This window comes from Vombatus ursinus, unplaced genomic scaffold, assembly GCF_900497805.2.
Source record: "Vombatus ursinus unplaced genomic scaffold, bare-nosed wombat genome assembly UNPS02014813.1, whole genome shotgun sequence".
In the NCBI taxonomy this organism is placed as follows: Eukaryota; Metazoa; Chordata; class Mammalia; order Diprotodontia; family Vombatidae; genus Vombatus; species Vombatus ursinus.
The window spans coordinates 13,977,892-14,002,453 of NW_020954591.1; positions in this window are offsets into that span (position 1 = coordinate 13,977,892).

Below are 24,562 nucleotides of genomic sequence, written 5' to 3' on the forward strand. Positions count from 1 at the left end.
TACAGAGAGAGAGAAAGAGAGAGACAGACAGACAGACAGACAGACAGAAAGACAGAGAAACAGAGACAGAGACAGAAAGGCAGAAAGAGAGAGACAAAAAGACAGACAGAGAGACAGACAGAGAGAGAGAGGGAGAGAGAGAAAGAAACGTGCTTTGAATCATGTTTCCAAGGGAGGTCATGGGAAAACTGTTTGCTCTCTCCCAAACAGTACCATTTCACCCCGTGAGAAGTGATCTCATAGAAAATGAATGATCGTTCCTTTCCTTATTTGTACCATGTTCAGTACCAAATGAACTGTCGGGCTCGTGCCGTTTGATTGGCTCCATGGAATTTTTTATCTTGCTGTTTGACAATCATGTTTCTGTTTAGAAGTTTAGAATTGTACAGCTTTTAGCAGCTGGCTCTCTACTGCTATAATCCTCCCTCTATTGGAGTCTGCTTCTTTACCAAGGACAAGAACCTGAAGGACAAAGAAGTCCACTAACTTGCCCAATGGTCTTGTATCAGTTCGGTAAAGGAGTTGATTTTGGAACTCAGAGTCCCAGATGAGGAGGCCAAAACACCTCTTTACTCAGTGGATCCCCTTGTCTCTCTGCCTACAGAAAACCTACATGATGGGTGGATGTGATTTTCACACTCCCAAACATAAAATGATTCACATCCGAAGCCTGGTGATAATATGGGGGCAGCTGAAATGCCTCATCATTCCCAATGAAATTATGTGCAATTTCCTGGTGAAAGTAAAATAATCATTTAAGCTTTTCAGCATGCTTGAAAAGACTTAATAGGGAGAACAATCAGAAACAAATTAGGGGGAGAACAATGTGCTGGGAGGTTATTGACATGGAAGACAACCAAGTACCCTGCTGTCCTGACCGGGCCTGGTTTGCACCCAAGTCCATGAGAAATAATTCTGTAAGGCTTTTCAGAGCACCCTGACACAGCATGTGATGTACAGGGAACATGACTGTCTGCTGTCTCCTTGCTCAGACCAGGAGGCATTCTGGGTTGTTAAATGCAGAGCTACTCTGAGAGCTCTGAGTGCCCACGACAGCAAAGACCGTCAGCACCACATGTGACCTGGAAGCTGTGTTCCGCACTTCACATCCCTCTTTCTAAGAATGGTATTAAAAATGGAGTCAAACAAGAATATATATGCTTTTCCTTCCCAACAACAAATTTTCTTGGTTCCTTTAGCTTCGAGTATCTAATGTATCTAATATCAAATGTATCTAATATAAAATACATATTTATTTACATATGTGCATGTATATGTACATATATAAATACATGAATCTAACAATATATAACATAACATAATGCAATGTAATATAATGTAATCCAACATAAATTATATATAATATACACTTTTCATATATGCATATATATGCATATTTATATACATAGAAAACATATATACATACATATTTTTACAGAGGTTTTTAAACTGGGATCTGTGAACTTTTTGTTAATTGATAACTGTATTTCATTATAATTAGCTTCTTTTATGATCCTCTATATTTTATTTTATGTATTTTAAAACATAGTTCTGAGAAAGGGTCCATAGGCTTCAGCCAGACTGCCAAGGGGGTCCATGACACATAAAAAGTTAAGAATTCCTGGTTTATACATATATATGCTCACATTGCTCTCTTGTTAGAATGTAAACTCCTTGAAGGCAACAACTGTTTTGCTTTTGTCTTTGTATCCCCAGGTCTTAACAGATAGTGGGTACTTGCCAAATGCTTCATTACTATCATTTAGGTTTGTGTTTGAAATGAGAATGAGAATGATTGCCTTTGTATCTTAAAGGGCTGTTCAGAGGCTAATACTACCTACCACATGTGAGCAATTCTTACTTAGCATGGCTAATTAGGCCCAAGTTAGTTAATGCACTGCCACAGGAATGGGGTGAATGACCTCAATACAATCGAAGAGAGAATGAACATCCATGAGTGTCTCAGTCTAATTTGGACACCAGGATAAGGCTGTTACTCTTGTTACTTTCAAATTTTCACCACATGATGTGCCTTGCTTTTAATTTGTGGTATTTTGCTAAAAATAGAGAGATTTGAAGTTGAACATTGGGGAAATGCCATGAAAAAATGGTGCTAACACACTTACTCGTGTGTTGGATTATAGGTTAAAGGGGGTAATGTGTAATAAAATAGGACTGATTTTCATGATCATGATTCTCCGATGGAGAGGGCTTTGATTCTGTGTGGCAGTTTAAGGACTTTGGTGGACATATGTTCTGGAATTTATTCAAAGGCGTGGCCTGAATGGTTAGTAAAGAAATATTATTATGCAGGAAATCACCTTTGGTGTGTTTATAGAGAGACAATGAGGTATTCTGACATAGAGGAAGCCATAGGACCAGGAGCAAGGGACCTCTTCCACTTACTGCCTGTGTGACTGGACAACTGACTTAGACTCTTTGGGCTTCGGTTTCCTCCTCTTTAAAATGAAGGAGTTTTACTAGAAAACCTCTAAGGTTCTTTACAATTCTAAAAGCTAAGGTGTCTGGGTCTCATTAAGAACTGAACCATCTTATAAAATTCAGACGAAGTCTGCCATCTTTGGGATTCCTTTGGAATTGGTGTCTTACTCAGGATTTAGAACTGAATCTCAAATCCATTTGAGGGGGAGATACATACAGAGCTGCTATGAAATTCTCCCTTGGTTGGTAGGGAGAGACAGGAGTACACATAGGAGTCAGCCTGGTGAAGTTGGAGCTATCTAATAATTTTTCTTCTTCCTTTTCTTTTTAATCTTTACTTAAACAATCAGATGGACCTATGAGTTGATGGTGTGGTTGCTCTGTCCACTAGAATAGATCCTATCACTTCTATATCTCCCACTTTCAGAATTCTTGTCTATGAACAAGGCTAGGATTCAAACCTAGATCCTGATTCCAGATCCATTGGAATGAGAAAAATGATTATTTTCTTCTTGTATTTTTGTATACCGAACTCAAAGATCCTCTCTTTCTGCTTACTCATTCAAAGCCTAGCCTCTCAAGGCTATTTCTGACCTTGCCCCAAAATTCACCTACCCAGACCATCTTATCTAGGTGGGATCCTTTCTGTAATCCCATCATTGTTCTGCTAAGGTAGGACTGGATAGAGAATAGATTCTTTTGTATAGATTGCTGGAACCAGAATGGTCTAGGAAACTGCTGACCTGATCAGAGTCAAGCCCCCATCCCCCATTAGAAAAAGTCTGCCTCTCATTATGATATTCAGTCTCTCATTAATTGTTAACTAATCAGAGTTGATTTTCATCCTCAGGGACATCCCCTTTTCCAGAGGTATGTAAACATTCAATGGCCTCTATGTAGGGTCTTTGGTTACTCAGAGAATCACTGACCTCAATTTATTGATTATTTGCTAGTCTAATTAATAAATTGATTATTAATTATCCAGAAACTCTGTCTCTTGGGCTTTTCATTTATCTCAGGAAGCAGGACCCTAGAACTAGTCATGCTTCTGATATCCATTCCTATAAAGTATTTATAGCTAAAATATTGCTAGCATGAAGATACCAGGGGGACATGTTCTCAGGAGAAAGAATGTGGTATCCAGGCAGTACAATGAGAGATCATCTGATCAGCTTGCGATATTTCTTCTCAGAATGTTGCAACCACAACTTAGGTTACAGTGCCCCATCCATCATACCTTCTTCAATCTCCTAACTTCGTACTTCCTTCTTCTAACACTGTGCTACCTCCTGTTTAGGTTTTTAACTCTTAACCACCCCTGATTGATTCTTTGTCTCCTCAGCCTACTTGAAAGACTGTAAATTGTCCAGCCATGCTATGTTCTGGGGGAGAACATGGCTGAGACCTATATGTGTATGTCTGGTCTAATTCTCCTTTTGTGTACACAAGAAAATTTTTTAAATGCCTTAACTAAGCCAGGAAAATGTGAAGCATTAAATTACTATCTTGATACCACTATGCCAAGCTTTCTTTCCCATACATCCCTGTTGTATGCCTCATTTAATAAGCATAATATTCAAGCCACTGAACAAAGTTATCTCTGTAATTCCATTTGTCATGGGATCTTCTATGATTTTAACATATGCTTGGGAGACATCTTGTTTGAGAAGAGCCATAAAAGTGGCATTTTGTTCTAAAAGGAAAAAAAATTTTAATTTAAAAATAAAAAATTAACTTAAAATTTAAAAAATCAAGAAAAAATAATAATAGTAGCTGACATTCAAATAATGCTTTACGGTTTGCAAGGAACTTTAGGGGCTACTATATACTTCTTAATCAACCATTTGATAAGCATTTATTATGAGCCTATTATGTGCCAGGCACTGTGTTAAATGCTGTGGATTCAAAGACAAAAATGGAAAGTCCTTGTGCTCAGGAAGCTTACATTCTTAATCCGAGACATCTCTCAGGTAATGTCTGTCATGACATATCTTGCTTTAGGGAGGGGAGGAGTCATCAAGGTCTCCACCATAACATTGGGATGGCAGGGGGAGGAAGTTGACTATAATGGAGGAAGAATACCAAGTTCATGGCTGCTGTCCAATGAGAGAAAGGTGACATAATCAATACTATTATCTCTACATGAATGATGGCCCATGGTGGATTCCTTAAAGCAAATTTCCCTATTAGAAGCCTTTGGCTTAGATAATGAATGTGTCTACATTGTAATTAATGATTGGTATTTTCTTAAATTCTAGTTCACAGGTTTACAGATATGGAGCTAGAAAGGACCTTACAAGTTATTTAGTACAACCTTGCTTTAGTGATGAGGTACTGAGGCCTGGAGGGTTTAAGTGACTTGCCCAAGGTCACAAAGGCAGAGCTAGAATATGAACCCAGATAATCTGACTCTAAATCCAGCTCTCCACAGCACCACATTGTTGTTTGAATGGAAAGCATGAAAGGCAAAGTACTAGGGTGCCAGTTGAGTCCCCTCTTCCATCCAGAGCAGAAGTCTTAGAGAGGGGACACTTTGAGGTAGTGTAGATAACACTTTCATTTCAAATACAGAGTACGTTCTTTTTGATTTGACCTTTGTAAGTATGGCCAATGATGTATTAATTTGACTTGGCATAGAATTTGTGATTCTGATAGCATCCTTTTCCACCATGACATTGTGGAGGAACAAGGGAGTGGGCCCATAGAAAGAGTACCTTAAAAAAATGCTGAGTTGGAAGATTACAGAAGGGTACCTCTATTGGGATCTCTTACCCATGACACAACTGGAAGGGATTAAAATGAGGTACCAAGTGCAGACACTTCTTTTCTTTCCAACAAAAGGTCTATCCTACATGTGTGATCTCTTGTCCCCATTGCATTCATACACCACAATTTGTTATGGTAGAAGGTATCATTGGCAAGACAGAAATTGGAAATTGTTAACAAGGGCAGGACTGAAAGAATCAAGATGGCCCCTGTGACTGATGGATAGTAGACACTTAATAAATGCTTGTTGACTTGATTGTGAGCTGAATTGATAGGGTTAACAAAAGACATACTGGCAATGGAAATACCAATTCAGATCCACCCCAAAGGACTCTAAAGACCAGGTGTTCAGATCTTGTATCCTTTGCCTGGGAAACTGAACCCCGAATTGTGTAGGAGACCTGGAATCCAGACCTTGTGAGAAATAATATGGGATGACAGAAAAACAGAAAAAAATGTGCAAGAAGCAAAGAAACCTCTAAACCTTTCTCTGAAACCAGGATGTGGCAGCGTCTCATTTCCATCTTCATTGTATTTATGTTCCACAGTACTATATATAGAGAGAAGACAATAATAATAAAACTAAAACCCCAGCAAGCTTAACACATGCAAAGAAAGGAACGCAATAGCCCTGAGCCAATTTGAGGGAGGCTAATGCAACCAGCAGCCTAGGCAGGGGAGAGAGAACATGATTCCTTTGGGAGCAATTATGGGGGAAGGGACAAGTGCAGACTTGAATATAGAGGAATGCTAATAGAGCGAGCAGCTTGGATTTCTGAGAAACCTTAGCAAAGAGAGGGGAAAAAATCGACCACTCAGGGGCTTGCTCACTTGGACTCCTGCCAGTCCATCGTTGGCTCATAAGCAACGTGTCACAAGAGCATACCTGCTTGATGTTGATTTTTTTAAAATATTGCTTCTTTTTATTTGGACACCATAGGAATTTCCTAACAAACACACACACTTCCCCCTACAAAGCATGTACCCCGGCAATAACTGATTGATTGATTATTAACAGAAAGGAGAAATGTGTTTCACCTTGGACAGACTGATTGCCTGGCCAGCCCTAGGCAAGTCATCATTGTGCCCTCATCTGCAAAATGAGGCTATAATAATACCTGCCACACAAAGGGGTGTTGGGAGGATTAGATGAGATAATGTAAATAAATATCCTTGAAAAGCCTGAAAGAGAAATATAAATGTGAGCTATCATCATCATCATCATCATCACCATCATCACATAGACAGGTAGTATAGTGTGGACAAAGCTGGCCTTGGAGTCAGGGCTACCTGGATTCATGTCCTGTTTCTGAAATGTGCTGGCCATGCTATCCTGGCCAAGTGCTGTGCTAAGCACTTTACAATAATTAGCTTATTTGCTCCCCATAACCCTGAGAAGTAGCTACCATTATTATCCCCATTTTACAGTTGTGGAAACTGAGTCAGACAGAGATTAAGTGACTTGCCCAGGGTCATATAGCTAGTGCGTGTCAGAAGCTGGATTTGAACTCATTTTACTGATTCTAGGTTCAGCGCTTCATCCATTGTATCACCCAGCCACCCTGGGCAAGGCACTGTGCCTCAAGGCAACTTTTTAAGACAGAGAACATGCTCATTTGCTTTGCTATAGGAAGTTCCCCACTCACAGCTCCCTGTACCAGTGAAATCAAAGGTCTGGTTAAATATCTATATCTATATTTTCCTCTCCTTTTTCTCTCTCCCTCCCTATCCTCCATATATATATAATTTTATATATATATGCACATATATATATACATATATATACTCACATACACATACATATACATATATACACACATACATATTTCCCTCTCCTTCATTCCCTCCCTTCTCTCTGTGACTTTCTCTGTGTTTCTGTCTCTCTCTCCTTCCATCCCTCTCCCTTTATATCTACACTCTCTCTGTAGCTGTCTCTATATATATGTATATATGAATATATGTATATATATGTATATATGAATATATCTATCTATTTATCTATATATCTCCCTCCCCCCTTCTCTCCCTCTGTCTCTTTCTTTTCTTATCTCTCTCTCTGTGCCTCTGTCTTTCTTCCCCCCTTCTTTCTCCTTCCATCCTTCCCTCCCTTCCTTCTCTCTCTCTCTCTCTCTCTCTCTCTCTTTCTCTCTCACATTGACTATTTTTTGCTGCTTCTCTAACCCTAATTCCATCTATTGATTTTCCTGTGAATTTGCTTAGTGTGCAATGCCATTTGTAAAAAGCAAACTATCACCATGAGCTCCTCTGGTTGACTAGGACTCATCAGACTAGTAGAGCCGTGTGCAGAGCTGGGGTCTAAAGGCATTGCTTCCTGGCTGCTGCAGAGTTAGAGGCACCCGTGGTAAACCAAACAGAAATAATGCTCTCAAATCCATTTTACACAGCTTCCTTGCTTGCCCTTAGTTTTTCATATTACACGCTTTCCACAATATATCATCCTGCGCTTTGCCATTGAACGTTTCCTTGTAACAAAGAAAAACAGTTAAAGGAAACTAACTGACAAAGTGGTGCATCTGCCAGCATATGCAGCCTTCCTGACCTGTAGACCCCCACCTCTATCCTGAGTGGAGGTATTTTTACTTATCTACCCTCTGGGACCAAGATAGATCCTTACAATTAACCTGGTTTCAACTGTCTTCTGATGTTATTTCCATTTATATTTTTGTAGTCATGGTTTGCTCACTTGGTTCTGCTTTTTTTTGCTTTGCATCAGTTCACCTAAGTTTCATCATGTTTTTCTGAATTTTTCATATTTATCATTTCTTATGATGTAATAGTATGCCACAGTTTTTTTCAGCTTTTCACTCAATTGATGGACATCCACTTTGTTTCCAGCTTTTGCTACTATGAATTTTTTAAAAATATATATGGGACCTTCCTCATATACCCTAGGTGGTACAGTGGATAGGTGACATGAGTTCAAATCTAGCCTCAGGCATTCACTCTCTCTTTGACGCTAGGCAAGTCACTTAACCTCTGTTTGCCTTAGTTTCCTCAGATGAAAAGTGGGGATTATAATACCAGTTACCTTACAGTGTTTTTGTGAGGATCAAATAAGATTAATATTTGTGAAGTGCTTAGCATAGTACCTAGCACATAGTAGGTGCTCAATAAATACTTGTTTTATTCATTCACTCATTCATTCATTCCTGTCTTTGACCTCCTTGGAATGCAAATTCAGGGGTAAGATCAATGGTAAATGGGAAATGCTTGTTTAGTATTTTTCCTGTCTAGCTCCAAATTTTTTTCCAGAACAATTGCACTGATCCATAGTTCTACCAACTTTATTCTGTATCTGTTTTTCTTAATGGAAGAGATCCAGCCTTAAGTAGCTTCAGTGGAAAGAAGAAGGCTACAAAGAGTACTGTTTGCCTTCATCCAGACTTTAAATACTCACTCATTGATTTGAATTTTTAAAAAATTTCATTTTATTTTTGTTGATATCTTTCTTTAACAGCACATTATTTCCAAATATATATCTTCCCCCTTCCCAACTAAGTTATTACTTCTAATAGAGAATAATAATAATTACTAATAATAATAACTAATATTTATATAGTGCTTCCTATGTAGCAGGCACTGTGTTAAGTGCTTTACAATGATCCTTCCATACTGGGAGGTAGGTACTACCTATCTCCAGGTAGTACTATCATCGCCCCCATTTTATAGATGAGGAAACAGAGGCAAACAGTGGTTAAGAGACTTGCCCAGGGTCATACAGCTAGTATCTATGGCTGGATTTGAACTCAGGTCTTCCCAGCTCCTTTATCCACTACACCACCTAGCTGCTCCTAAAGATTAATAAAGAACAAAAGCAGTTCAGCAGAACTAACACATTAATTGTTTCTAACATCATACATAATAGATCATATTTTTAATCCTCTATTTCTGCAATTAAGGGAATGAGGTGCATTTTTCTCAACTCTTCCCAAGCTTGGCCATTATCAATGTGTCGTGTTCAGTTGCAATGTTGTACTTTCCATTTACGTCATTGAAGTCGTTATGTTTATTGCTTTCCTGGTTCTGCTTACTTCACTTTCTATACTTTTTTGAATTCTTCATATTCATCATTCCTTATGACACAGTAATATAGCATTGCATTCATATACCACAGTTTGCTTAGCCATACTCTAATCAGTGAGCATCCTTTGTTTTTAGTTCTTTGCTACCAAAATAAAGTGCTATTATAAATATCTTGGTGTATGTGGGGCATTTCTTTCCTCTTTAATTTCTTTGAGGGTATTTGCTTAGCAGTAGTATCTCTGGGTTAAAAGGGTATGGCATTCGATTACTTTCTTCATGTCATTCCAAATATTTTCTAGAATTATTGGACTAATTCATAGTTCCACTAACAATACATTAGTGTGCTCATCTCTCTACAACTCCTCCAATGTAAACTATCAATGTTTTTACCTTTGCCAATTTGCTGGATGAGAGGGGAAATCTTAGAGTTTTTGAGTGTGTGTGTGTGTGTGTGTGTGTGTGTGTGTGTGTGTGTATTTCTCTTATTGTTAATGATTTGGAGCAATCTTTCATTTGCATGTTAATAGTTTGCAATTCTCTTTTACAACAAATTTTTTCCTTTTGATCACTTATCCAATGGGGAAAGTCTCTTGTCATACTTTTGTATTAATTCTCTATATATCTTAGATATCAGACCCATAACAGAGAATCTTGATATAAATCTCCCTCCTCCACCAATTAATAGTTAGGTGAATACCTTGAGAGAAACTCTTAGACACATATTCTTTTATTTTATTTTTAAAATAATATTCTATTCCTCCTCAATTACATGTAAAAACAATTTTAACATTCTTTTTTTTGTCTTGAGTTCCAAATTCTATTCCTCTCTCCTTCCCATCCTCTCCTCCCTGAGACAGTAAGTAATCTGATATAGATTATAGATGTGCAATCATGTAAAATATATTTCCATATTAGAAGAAAGCTTGATCTGAAAAAAGAACAAAAAAAGGAAAGAAGGTGAAAAATAGTATGCTTTGGTCTGTATTCAGACACCATCAATTTCTTCCCTGGAGGTGGATATCATTTTTCATCCTCAGTCCTTTGGGATTGTCTTGGATCATTATATTGCTAAGAGTAGCTAAGTCATTCACAGTTGTTCATCTTATAATATTGCTGTTACTGTGTACAATGTTCTCCTGGTTCTGCTCCCTTCATTCTGTATCAGTTCATGTAAGTCTTTCCAGGTTTTTCTGTAATCATGCTGCTCATTAGACACATATTCTAAAACACACTTAAAATTCTGCTAATTTGTTTAAAGTATTAAGTAGCCTCAAATAGATCAACTGAGACATTCTTGTCTTGCTTTACTAACAATTTTTTCTCAGAAGGTAGAAGAAACAAGGAGGTAAATTGCTACTCTGAACCTAGTTCTGACCAATAAGTTTGGTAACATGGAGTTGACAGGAATCTTAAGAGAAAGTGACTATGACATTTTAGAGTTCTAAATTCTCAGTGAAGAGAAAATTGGGTATAATCAACCGTGCAGCCTACATTTTAGGAAGACAGATTTCAAGAAGTAAAAGAAATGATAGTTTTGACCTCATAACCTGAGAATCTAAATGAAAAGTTTACTCAAGAACAATGAGTTTCTCAAAAGCAGAATTCTGATATAATACGATCACAAATTAGCCCATAGAGGAAGAAAAGGGGACCATGTCTAAAGAAACTGATGTGACAATACAGCTCTCTAATAAGCTTAAACATGTAAAGGGGGTTTATTAAAGATGGAAGGAAGACTGATTTGTGACAGTCCTCTGGCATAATGGAATCCCTCCCGGGAGGACATAGGGTTCCCGTATTGACCTTTGCTTTCTACAACTGGGCTCACAGTTCCATACTCCCCCAGTGCAGCTGTGGCTGTCCACGTGCTTATCTAGGGACGTGTTTTATATCTAATGGAAGATCCATGAGCCAGCCAGAGATGTCAGGGAAAACAACCTTTTAGTGAGTTCAAGTGCTGAGAAAAACATATAAAACAAAGGAAATTAGCTTGATTGCAATCAATGGGAAAGAGGGAGAAGTTCCTTTCCGATTCTAAGATTCTCATTCTGTGTAAATGGAAGGATTGTCAAGGTATAAGATAACAGATTGCAAACTTTTGTAGAGACTCTCAAATTCTGGAAGACTTTGTTTGTCTGGCCTCTGGAGGTCATCAGGTCAAAGCTCATCAAGTCCAACTCCTTCATTTCACAATTAAGGTAACTGAGGAGATTAAGCCCAAGGAGATTAAGCAATTTATCTGAAGTTACACAGGTAGCATATATCGAAGGCAAGATTTGAGCCCAGGGCCTTTGTCTGTGGTACTAATGTTCTTTCCATTGCATGTTGGAGGAGAGTGTGCATTTAAAAAAAATTATTTTAAATAAAACTTTAATTAAATGACAAGATGTGTAGTGGGCAGAATATTGAACTTAGAGTCAAGAAAGCCCAGGTTTGAATCCTGCATCCTATATTTACTAACTGTGTGAATCTGGGCAAGTCACTTAACATCTGTGGGCCTCAGTTTCCTCATCTGTCAAATGAGGAGATTTTATTTGATGATGTCTAAGGTCCCTTTCAGGAGGCAGCTAGGTGACTCAGTAGATATAGCGTTGGGCCTGGAGTCAGAAAGACTTGATTCAAATCTGACCTTAGACACTTACTAGCTGCGTGACCCTGGGCAAGTCACTTAACCCCTGTTTGCCTTAATCCACTGGAGAAGGAAATGGCAAACCACTCCAGTTTCTTTGCTAAGAAAACACCAGAAAGTATTGGCACTATGGTCCATGGCGTTGTGAAGTATTAGACAGGATTGAAAGATTGAACAAAGATCCCTTTCAGCTCTAAATACATGGTCCTATTAACCTATGAATTGCTATTTAAAGATGAAAATAGTCCTGTGTGAAACTGTTTTGTTGTTTGCTTTGGTCTAAACCTGTAATTCATTAGCACAGTGAACTATTGGTGAGGAGACTCCTTGTGTCGATAGAGATCAGAAAGTCTTCTGCAATTAATATTCTTACTGTTTCCTGGGGGCACTGAAAAGTTAACTATCTTGCTCAGGGTCACATAACCAAAATGGATGAGAAAGGGAACTCTCAGGTCTTCCTGACTCTGAGTCCAATTCTCTATCCACTATGGCACACTGCTTCCTATAACAACAAAATTTAAAAACATTGAAACAACATAGCAGTCCAACAGTGACATCGATTGTACCTTGGACCAAGTGCCCCACTATATTATGGTTGGTCAGAAAGGTAGCACTCATTTTCAACTCACACTTTGTTCTGAGTCACAAATGGGTTTGTTTTTTTTCCAGATTCCTCGGGCAGTCAATTTGTGATTAAGGACTAAAACGTTTTTTTGTTGCTACCTTTGTATCCCCAATATCTGGAACAGTGTCTTAGGTACAATAGGTGTTCCATAAATGATTGTTAGTTTGGACTGAACTATTCAACAAATTCCAGTTGCCCTTAGAGACAGAGGCAAGGGCTTGGTGGTGGGTGTAGAAGGATGGAGAGGGATCATTAAGGATATGGATTTATACCATGGAAAGTGAGAGACAGATTTCTCTCAAGACTTGCTTTCTGCTACTTATTCCACAACAATTTCCCTGGTGAGAGACACAGTTCTCCTATTACGATTTTTCATTTTCACTCTCTTCTTGCCAGGTCTCTCCTGTCACACCTTGCCTGATCCAAGTACAAGATCCCCAGTGAAATAACAACCTTGTTATCATGTTATTCATGACCTCTCCATATACTCCAGCATATTCCAGAAACACCAACTATCCAGTCCCAGGAAACTTTTTTTACTTTCTGGTTATTTGAGCAGGAGAAAGTGAATTCGTATAAAAATGCAGAATCATAACCCTTAGAGCAAACTTTGGGGAGGGGGAGGAGAAGAAGGGAAGTTGAAGGGAGATTGCTTCCGCCGTTACACTACCATGCCAAGGCATAACTGGGCCAGGACTTAATAGAACAGGCAGTACTGGAGGTCGGTTGCATTGGGTTACAGTGTGTTGAAGGGTGTATGAAAGAAACTTTCAGGATTTCAAAATTCTTTTGCCCCTTGTGAAGCTTTCTTAACACCACTTTATACTGGTATTCTGATCAATTTGATGAGCACTATGAATACCTATAATGTAGAAAGTTTTGTGCTATCAACTGGAGATAAAAAAACAGGTGAAAAAGTTCTGGCTCTCAAAAAGCTTACATTTTCCTGGAGAGGGGGAATACTTGGTCTCTGTTGTTCTGTCTCTGTCTTTATGTGTATGTATGTGAGTGTGTATACACACACATAATATATCATGATATGTTATATATGATACATAGTATATGTATATGTATATACAAAGATATATAATATGTATATGAGCCTCCCAAATATATAACAAGTATTCATACACATACACGTGTAACAATACTCTGAACCTACTCTCCTAGACCAAGGCCAGCTACGTTTCCCTCTCAGTGTTCTAGGGTACCACTAAGCGACCAGAAGTATCTTTCTTCAATGTTATTGGCTCAAGCCCCATTCCAGTGGGTTCCCTTCACTGTTAACTGCCACTCATTAGTTCCTTAGTTTCATTTAATCAATTAACATCACCTAGTTTTTGAAAAGGGATATTTTACCATGAAGCTATAGCAAAATAGAAATTATAAATATTTCCTCTTCAACCCTTGGCATTACAGTCTCCCCTGTATTGAGCTCAGAGTTAAAGCAGTTTCTATATATCACTGATTCCTCCAAGTTCACTTCCAATGTGTTATCTACCACTGGGCAGGGTCCTTAGGCCATTCTTTGGAGGGTTGTGTGTCTTGCGGTTCAGTCGGCAGGCTGCAAAACCTGACATGGACTTCTGCTTCTAGATCTCTGGCAGCTTGCTATTTGACCTTTCAACGCTCATGAGCTCATAGCTATCACCACTACTATTTCACCTAAAGCAGGAAAGAACAAACATGAAGAGGCAAAGAACAGACAGACACATTCATGGATCCACATGTTGGTTGGCCTCCAATGGCGAAGGCCCAATGTTTCTCTCCATCCAGAGGCTTAGGTCATATCTCTTTCCTCAAATGTCACCAGGGAGGAAAAGAACAAGAACAAATGAGTCATTTTGGTGGATTAGTGCCTTTTCATTTGCTTGTTTTTGTTTTTAAATTGTATGAATGTGATTTGTTTTTATATTATAAACATTTACAGATTTTTTCTACTTGCAGTTATAAGAGATCTCTCATAACTAAATAAAAAGTAAGTAAAAAATACAACGATCTCATTTGAAAGTGCATGGAACATTTCACATCTGTAGAACTCCACCACTTCTCTGTTTTATTTTTAAAAAATAATAGATCTATTTCCTTCTTTCCCACATCACCACTGGGGAGAAAAAAGAAAAACAGGTTTCATATAACAAACATGCATAGTCAAGCAAAACAAATTGCCTCAATGGCTATGTGCAAAAATATCTATGTCTTACTCTGCATCATAAATCCATACTTTCTCTGCCATGGAGAGCATAGTACACCATTAGTCCTTTGGAATCATGAATAATCATTGAATTGCTCATAGTTCTTATAGCTTTCAAAGTTAATTGTTTTTATGGTATTGTAATAGTATAAATTTTTTTCTCCTGGTTCTTCTCATTTCATTCCTCATTGGTTCATAGAAGTCCTCAGAATCGTTCCTTTGTAGAATACTGATGTTGCAGTACATTATAAATCACTCTTTAGGCTCTGCTTACTTCATTCTTTTCATGTCTTCTTGAAATCATTTCTTTCATCATTTCTTATAAGCCAGTAGTACTCCAATTCATTCATATACCATAACTTATTCAGTCATTCCTCAATTCATCAACAGTCTCTTAGTTTAGAAATTTTTTTTGCTACCACAAAAGGGTATACTACAAATATTTTGGTACATAAAAACCTTTTTCCTTTTACTTTGATCTTTTTTTTTTTGAGTGTAGACTTAGCATCAGTATAACTGGGTCAAAGGTCATATACTGCTTAGTAACTTTTTGTGTATAATTGAAAATTTCTTTCCAGAATGATTGCATCCTGCCCTACGTCTTCCAATAGTGCACTAATGTGCTTATTCTCAATAGTCCTTCCAACATTTATCATTTTTCTTTTTCATCATTTTTGCTACTCTGAGGGGTGGATGGTGGAACCTCAGAGTTGCTCTAATTAACATTTCTCTAATTAATGATTTGAAGCATTTTTTCATATGGCTGTAGGGAATCTGAGTTTCTTTCCTTGACAGCTGCCTATTCATATACTTAGATCATCTATCAATTGGGGAATAGATCTCTTTCTCATAAGTTTGAATCAATTCTTTATATATTTTGGAAATGAGACCTTTATCATAGAAATTTGCTATATAGATCTTTCCCAGTTCATTGTTTCTCTTTTAATCTTAGCTTTGTTAGACCCTTATGTGCAAAAACTTTTAAATTTTATATAATCTATAAATTATATAGATGACAGTGGATAGAGTACTGAACCTGAAGTCAGTAAGACCTGAGTTCAATCCAGTCTCAGATACTTGTGTGATTTTGTATGTGACTTAAACTCTCTTTGCCTCAGTTTCCTCCACTGTAAAATGGGGATAATAATAATAGCACCTCCCTTCCAGGGTTGTTGTGAGGAACAAATGAAATAATATTTGTAAAGCACTTAGCACAGTGCCTGGCACTTTTAGGTGCTTAATAAGTGCTTACTACCTTTTTTTTCCTTTCTTTCTTCCCTTTCTTTCTTTTTTCTTCCTTCCTTCCATCATTCTTTGTTTCCCTCTTTATTCCCTCCCCTTTTCCTTTCTTCCTTTCCTTCTTCTCTTCCTTCCTTCTCCACTTTATCTTCTATTTCTCCTCTATTTCTTGTTTTAGAATGAACTCTTCTTCTAGCCATAGAGTTGATAGATAACTTTTTCCTTGTTTCTCTAATTCTGTTTTGACGAGACTTTTTTTTTTTTAATCTAGATCATGTATCAATTTGGAACTTATTTTGGAATGAGGTGTGAGGTTCTGGTCTAAATCTAATTTCTTCCATATTGCTATCCAATTTTCCCAACAATTTTTGTCAAAGTTCTTATCTCAGTTTGTGTTTGTTGAATACCAGGGTATTAGATATATTTTTTTCTCTGTGTTGTGAACCTATTCCACTGACTGATTTCAATACTCCCTAAATTAATTTATTTATTCAATGCAATGCCAAAGGGTTACTTTATAGAACTAGAAAAAATAATAACTAAATTCATAAGGAAGGGAATGAAAAGATTAAGGATGTCAAAAGAAAAATAAATGAAAAGAAAATGGAGCAAAGAGGGCCTAGAAATGTCAGATTTCAAACCAGTCTACAAAGCAAGTCATGGTTTATTTCTCTTTAATCCTCCCCAATTTAAGCGCCACAGTTTACCAGAAAGGCTCCTCTTTACCATGAAGTTAATGGAACAGAACCAGCTACATGAGGCATTCACATACTCCCTTTCGGTAGTGGGGACATTACATGTCATCTTGTCTTTCCAGAAGCAGGCTCCCCAGCATCTTCCACCTGGGGATTGCATCAGCTGAGCATGCCATATGTGCTCACCAGCCTCCCCATTGCACAGAGAGAAGCAAATATAGGTCATTTGAAAAGGAGACAACGTTAGCAACTGGGGAATAAGGGAAGGCTTCAAGGAGGAAGTTTCACCTGAGCTAAGCCTTGAAGGAAGGTAAGGGTGATCAGGGGTAGAGTTGAAGAGGCAGGGCATTACTGGCACACAGTGCAGTTTGTTTTGATTCATGCAGGTGAGCTGAACACAGGTTCAGGGCATAGCTCTATACGTCCAATGTGCTGGAGTACAGAAGGAAATGTGAAATGATGCTGGGAGGCTGGCATGGGGTTAGATGGTGAAGAGATTTCTGGTTGAGGAGTTTGTGCTTTTTATCCTAGAGGAAAAAGGGAGCTACCGAAGATTTGGGGGCTGAGGAATGACATGGTTAGACAGACCCATTGATTAAGAAGGTGATTTTGGAATACTACTTTCAACATTTTAAAGACTTTTATTGTCAGCTAGGTGGTGCCATAGATAAAGCATTAGACTTGAAGTCAGAAAGACCTGAGTTCAAATCTCAGCCTCATATGCACTAACTATGTGACCCTGGGCAAATCACTTAAAAAAAAAAGAAAACAAGCTCTATTTGCCTCAGTTTCCTCAACTGTCAAATGAGAATAATAACAGTATCTTCCTCTCAGTGTTGTTGTGAGGAGAAGATAAAATGAGATAATATTTGTAAAGCACTTAGCACGATGCCTGGTACATAGTAGGCATAATCTAAATACTTACTTTCTTCCCTTTCACGTAAACATTGCCATATCTGATCCTTACAAGAACCAAACCTCCATTTGACAGATGAGGCCCACGTAGGTACTTGCCCAAGCGCACCCAGCTAATTGGTGGCAAAGCTGGGCCTAAAATCCAGGTTTCTTGACTGACTAAGAGACCACTTAGAGATGCTGTTGCTGGGTCAGTGGCCAGAAGGGATGCTGAAGTCACTGGGGACCTTTGGGGAGCTGACCTATCATAAAAGCAGATGATGGTAAATCTCATACTTCAAGAAACCTCCCCAGGTAGACCATTATCACTACCCAGTGGCGTTATATCTATGTAACCCATAGTCAGGTTGGACCAATACTCACATTGTAGCAGGAAGCTAAGTGGTGTGGTGGATAGAGCATTGGGCCCGAAGTCAAGTAGATCTGAGTTCAAATCTGGCCTCAGACACTTACTAGCTGTGTGACCCTGAGCAAATCACCTAACCCTGTTTGCCTCAGTTTCCTCATCTGTAAAGTGAGCTGGAGAAGGAAATAGCAAATTATTCCAGTATCTTTGCCAGGAAAACACCAAATGGGGTCGCAAAGAGTCAGACATGACTGAAATGACTGAACAGCAAACATATTGAGACAGTCATCCTGTTACTTGCACGTAGCAGCTGTCACGTACCACTCCCTGGCAGACATCCAAGCTGCTTGCAGAGATGGGAGGAGAGAAAAGCTCTTTCCTGTTAGGTATCCAGGAGAACCTACCATTAGTGCTCTCCTGGGCAAAGACACCCTCCTGGGCACAAATTAGAGAATCAAGCTCCTTATGAGAATTGCCGCCTGCCTTTTCATTGCATCCTGCGTCACTAAGCACTTGCAAAAATGCTTTTGGATGATGATGAGTTTAAAAATAGGGAGAGCTTCTGAAAATAGGATTCTTGTCATGTAAATTTGGACTCAGAGGGATGGGCAGGGGCTCTATCATTTTTACTAGGGCCTCTGCCAACCTGAGGAGAACATAGTCCCTGTAAAGCATAAATCAACCACCTTCTTTTTTTCAGAGAGAAAAAAAACTGGAAGCAGCAAAAGCTCAAGAGATTTGACCAGAAAATATACATTCACCCAACTCTAGATGTGGATGTAAACGTCTGTGGGAACCAACACCCTGGTGATCTATCAAGCATTTGCAATGGAAAGAACATTGGATTTGGAATGAGAAGATCTGGATTTGAACCTTGAACTCTTTACTTCTGTGGCTTAGGACAAATCCCTTAATTTTTCATACCTTCACTGATCTATAAAATCAGGCAGTTTGACTAGATGGACAGTTTCTTAAACTGTGGTCTAGGGACCCCTGGACATCCTTGAGACCTTTTTGAAGGGTCTGAGAGGTCAAAACTATTTATAATTATACAAAGATGTTTTAATTTCTATAGGGACTATGGTCTCCTCAGTTAAATATGTATCATTATAACTCACATAAATAAAAGCTCTTTGGGAGGTCTGTTATAACTTTTAAGAGTGAAAAGAGCTCCTTAGGCCAAAAAGTTTGAAACTCATTGGACTAGATCAATGATATTAAAAGTTTTTTGATCATTCACCTATACCAGTAAAAATTTCTGAGCACCTCTGCCATCAATGTATGGACTTATTTAAAAATTACATATAATACTACTGTCTTAATAATTATGTACACTAAAAAACACAAAAATAGAAATTAAAAAAGAATGAGATGAGGATAAAATAATATTTGATCGTAGGGGCAATAGGTAGTCTCTGGAATTAATAGAGTAGAAGAGTGACATGGCAAGACTTGGAGTATAAGAAATTTCCTTTGCCAGCTGTGTAGAGAATGGATTGGGGGTTCATCTCCAGTCCTCCTGACCTATATCTTGTCACTGGACCCAGATGGCTCCAGAGGAGAAAGTGAGGCTGGTGACATTGCACAGTCCTGCCTCATTTAATACAATTCACTTGCAAGTCATGACATCACCTCCCTGATGTCATGGTCCTCTTCGAGAAGGAAGGACAAACAGCAACAGAGAATGGATTAAAGTTGGAGAGGCTTACAGCAGGGAGATGAAGAGATTATTGCAATTGTCCATAGATAAGCTAATAAAGGCCTGTACTAAGATTGTAGCTCTGTGTGAATGAAAAAAGGATGTTAGATACAAGACATATTGTGGAGTTAGAGATGATAAAACCTAGCAGTGGCCGAGATAGGTGGGGTGTGGGAGAGTGAGAAGGTAAAGACGACACCAAGGTTTTCAATCTGGGTTACTGGAAGTATGGTGTTATCTTTGACAAAAACAGGGAAGATAGGAAGAAGGATGGGTTTGGGGGACATAGACAGAGGGACCTGGGACCTGTTAACAGATGCATCAGTCTAGGGTAAGCATGCCCCAAGTGCCTTTTAATACATTGTTCATTAGGCAACAAGAAAAACATAAATGTAGTGGTTGGTAAAATTCCTTTGGTCTCAGGGGCTGGACTCATGGATGAGTCACTTTTGCTGTTCCTCTATGTTCCTTCTTCTTCTGGAAGAAGCACCAGCTTGTGTCACAGATACATTCAGGTGTAAGTAAAAGGTGCAATGCCAAGATGGGCAATGAATGCAGCATAGGAGGCTGATGTGGCTTGTTTATTGGTCAGCAGCAACTGGAGACTTACTGCTTTCTTTTTAACTTAGATTGGTCTGGGGTACATCACTCTTTCTTCTCTCTCAACTAGAGTCATACTAAGAAACAGCTCAAAGAAGAGAACTCTCACTCTGTTCTTAGGTTTCTGTCCTTTTTGACACAACAAATAGGGTCACAAGTAAAGCTGGATGACACCCTCAAAGTATACAGGGCTAATTTCCAGAATCAGGTCTGAAAGCAAAGTTTTCTGGGTTAGTAGGCCACAGTTGCTCCTTTCACTCCCTTTCTACCCTCATAAAAGCATAAAGGACTTACAAAGGACTTCCAACATGGCTAGGTGGCATGGTGGACAGAGCACTAGATCTAGAAAAAGGAAGTCCTGAATTCAAATCTGACCTCAGATACTCACTAGTTGTATGACCCTGGACAAGTCACTAAACCTCTACCTCAGATTCCTCATATGTAAAATAGAGATAATAACAGCACCTCCCTCTCAGTATGGTCATGAGGATAATATGAGGTAATATTTGTAAAATTTTTTGTAAACCTTAAAGTTCTATATAAATGCTTGCCATTGTTATAATAGAACATTAGCCAAGTGGCAGCCCATGGTAAGTTTCCCAAATGGCAAGAAGGTACCATTTAGAAGTCTAGTTCCAGGTTCCTCTGCCTGAACAGCAGACTGAGACCGACCTACAAAACCTTCCCATGAAAATTTTCTCTCTTCAAAGAGAATCATTCAAAGCTGTGTGATGCCTCAGAAGGAGACCCATGGCTTTTGAGAGAGACATGTCTCTGACATAAGAATCTGAGAAAATATGACAAATATACACTGATAATTACAGGTAAGTCCTTGTTTAATCAGAATTTCCGCTTAGATAAAGGGCTTGAAAATATGGATCAGAATATTTCCAGGCTCCTCAGGGAATAGAGCGGTGAAAAGTTAAATGGCATGCTATTTTTAGCTCACCTCATATGAGCATAGCAGCTAACTAGCACAGGAGATAGAATGCCAGGCCTGGAGTCGGGAAGACTCATCTTCCTGAGTTCAAATCTGGCCTCGGACACTTAGTAGCTAGGTGACCCTGGGCAAGTCACTTATCAACAACATCTGGTGCCTAGTACTAAATAGAATATGGGAGCAAGAAGAGGGTGCAATGGTTTTGGATTTGTAGTCAGAAGATGTAGGTTCAAGGCCTGACTCTGTTGCTGAATATACCTGTGATTCAGGGCAAGTCACCCAGTCTCTCTGGGCTTCACTTATATATAAAATGAAAGGCTTGAACTAGAGGACCTCTGAGGTCTTTTCTAGCTATAAATCTCTAAGTATATGTGATGATGATGGTAATGAACATTTATATAGCTTTTTTTTTTTTTGGCAAGGCAATCGGGGTTTTGCCCAGGGTCACATAGCTAGTGAGTATTATATGTGTCTGAGGGTAGATTTGAACTCAGGTCCTCCTGACTCCAAGGCTGGAGCTCTATCTACTGCACCACTTAACTGTCGCCATTTATGTAGCCTTTTAAGGTTCACAGAGCACTACAAACATCTCATTTGATCCTCCCAACAACTCTGAAAAGTGCTATTATAATCCTCATTTTACAGATGAAGAAACTGAGGCAGACAGAAGTTAAGTGACTTGTTGAGGATCACACAAGTAGGACATATCTGAGACCAGATTTGAACTCAGGTTTTCCTGACTCCAGGTCCATCCCTCTCTTCAACATACTCCTGTGCTGCTTTACCCCCAATCCAAACAAATAACTCTAAAACAAAAATCAGAATTCTTCCCCACTTCTGTGGTTTGCTTTTTTTTTTTTTTTTTGGTTAGGCAATGGGGTTAAGTGACTTGCCCAGGGTCACACAGCTAGTAAGTGTTATGTGTCTGAGGCCGGATTTGAACTCAGGTCCTCCTGAATCCAGGGCCAGTCCTCTATCCACTCTTCCCCACTTCTAAGCCCCCATTATGGCCATCCTATTATCAGAAAAGCAAATAAACCAACACAGCCCAAATGACAAACTTATTTAAAACAAACAAGCATAACCACCAACAACTAACCCTTCCAAGGATCCCAAATGATTCCTACGGATCTGGCACAACCTCTTGCATCTTCTATAGTTATTCAACTGCACGATAATAATCGATGTTCATAACAATAACCCCTAAGTGCCTTCTAAATCATTAATTATGTTCAGTAATTCAGTGTTGAAGGTTCTCATTCTTTGTAAGTTGTTTATTCATTTATAGTGTACAAGTGACTTTCTGTTAACTAGAAAGCTCAAGTAACTAGAAAATTTTATTTATACACACTCATACATATATACACACATTCACAATATACATATATATCCAAATACATCCATATCCATATATACATATACATACACACACACATACAACCACACATACACAACATATTCCTTGGGTTAGAAAAGACTGGCAAAGTCATCTAGCTGACCCTACCTCCCAATGTAGGAATTCCTCCTAATATATCCCAAATGCTTAATAATCCAAACAAATAGGGAATACTGATGAAGAATATACTATATCAATGCTGCTTATTTTAACCATTTAAATATATTATAGCAAGAATTTCCTTTGTTTATGGATTGGACAAGATTGCCATTGAAGTCCCTCAAATTCCGTTATTCTGTGATATTCTGTTTTTGAACTGTCCCAGTGGTTAGAGTGCCTCCTTATAATAGGCAGACATTTGTGACTTCTATCCATTAGTCCTTTGTTCTTTTCTCTAGATACATACCAGATAAGTCTAATCTTTTCCCCACACGACAGCTCTCTGACATCTCAAGACTGCCATCATGTTCCACCTAATGTCTTCTCTTGTCCAGGCTAAACATGCTCGGTTCCTTTAACCATCACTGACATGACATCACGTCCTGATCCTTCACTAGGCCAGTCTCCCTCCTCTGGCTGGATTCTGGTCTGTTAACATCCCTTTTAAAGAGTGGTGCCCAGAAATGAACATGATATTCAAGGTGTGGTCTGACCAATATAGAGTACAGTATTGCCTCCATTTTCCTCAATGTTGTGCTTCTATTAATGATGCCTAGGGTAACATTGGTTTTTTTGGATGCTATATTAAATACTGTTGATTTACATCGAGTTTTCAAGAATTGAAATCTTTTTTTTTTTTGCACATGAACTGTAACCTGGTTTTATATTATACTTGTACAGTAGTTTAAAAAAAAAAAACCCCAACAACCTAATGTAAAACTTTATGTTCATAATTAAATCTCATTTCTGTTTCTTACCCACATTTCTGGACTTAGGTCTTTCAAATCTTAACTTTATCCAATCTTAACTACTTTTCCATCTTGAAAGCTAGAATCCGCTACTATAATAATTGATAATAATAATAATAATATCTGACATATACATGTATATAGGTTAAAAAGAGATTTATGTACATTATATTATTTGAGCCTCAGAGTAGCCTTGTGTGATAGACTATTCTCTTCACCTTAATTTTCTCCTTAGCTAATACGCTAGACTCACTGAACCCTTAAACTTATTCCAAGTCCATTATTTTAATTGGCGGGCTCTTGATGATTCCCAGTTCTCTCTGCTGGCTCCTAAAATGGAGGGCAGAGCTAGAAACAACAACAACAAAATAAAACCATGTGGTTCTAACCCATTAAAATTTGCATTAACTTCAATGGGGTCCTAAATGACCTGGCATCTTATTGTCCCTCAGCTCACTTGTCACTGTCTCCTTGCCTATTATAATATCCTTCCAACTCACCTTCCTGTCTGCAAATTATCCATTCTAGCCCATCCTTTAAATTTGAGTAACCTTTCTGACTTGCAGCGCTAGGAAGAGCAAGAAGACCACCATGATGATAATTGTAGTAGCAACACCTATTGCAGAGTCTGGGAGGGTAGAGAAATTGTATGAACGACTTGGCAAGTCAACATGCTTTGATACTCAGTGACTTCACTGTGAAGGCCTCTTACTGACTCTTAACCTTCACAATCCCTCTGAAGCACATAATATTATTGCCCACCCTCTCCTTATAGATGGTCTCTCCTCTTTGGGTTTTTGTGACATTGCCCTTACTACCTGTCTGACTGCTCCTTCTCTTTTTCTTTTGTTTGATCTTCATCCCGGTCACATTAACTAGCTGTAGATGTCCTCTAAGTCTCTGGCTCCGTGCTGGGCCCCTCTTCTCCTCTGTACAAGCTATCGCTTGATGCTTACTGGTCTTAGCAGCTTCCATGGATAGAATATGTCTGTGTGTGTATAAACATATATATGTACATGCACTCACATACATGCATATGTGTGTATATATAAATATATATATACACACATGCGAACAGACACACGTACACACACACACACATACATAAATCTTGCCATTGGACT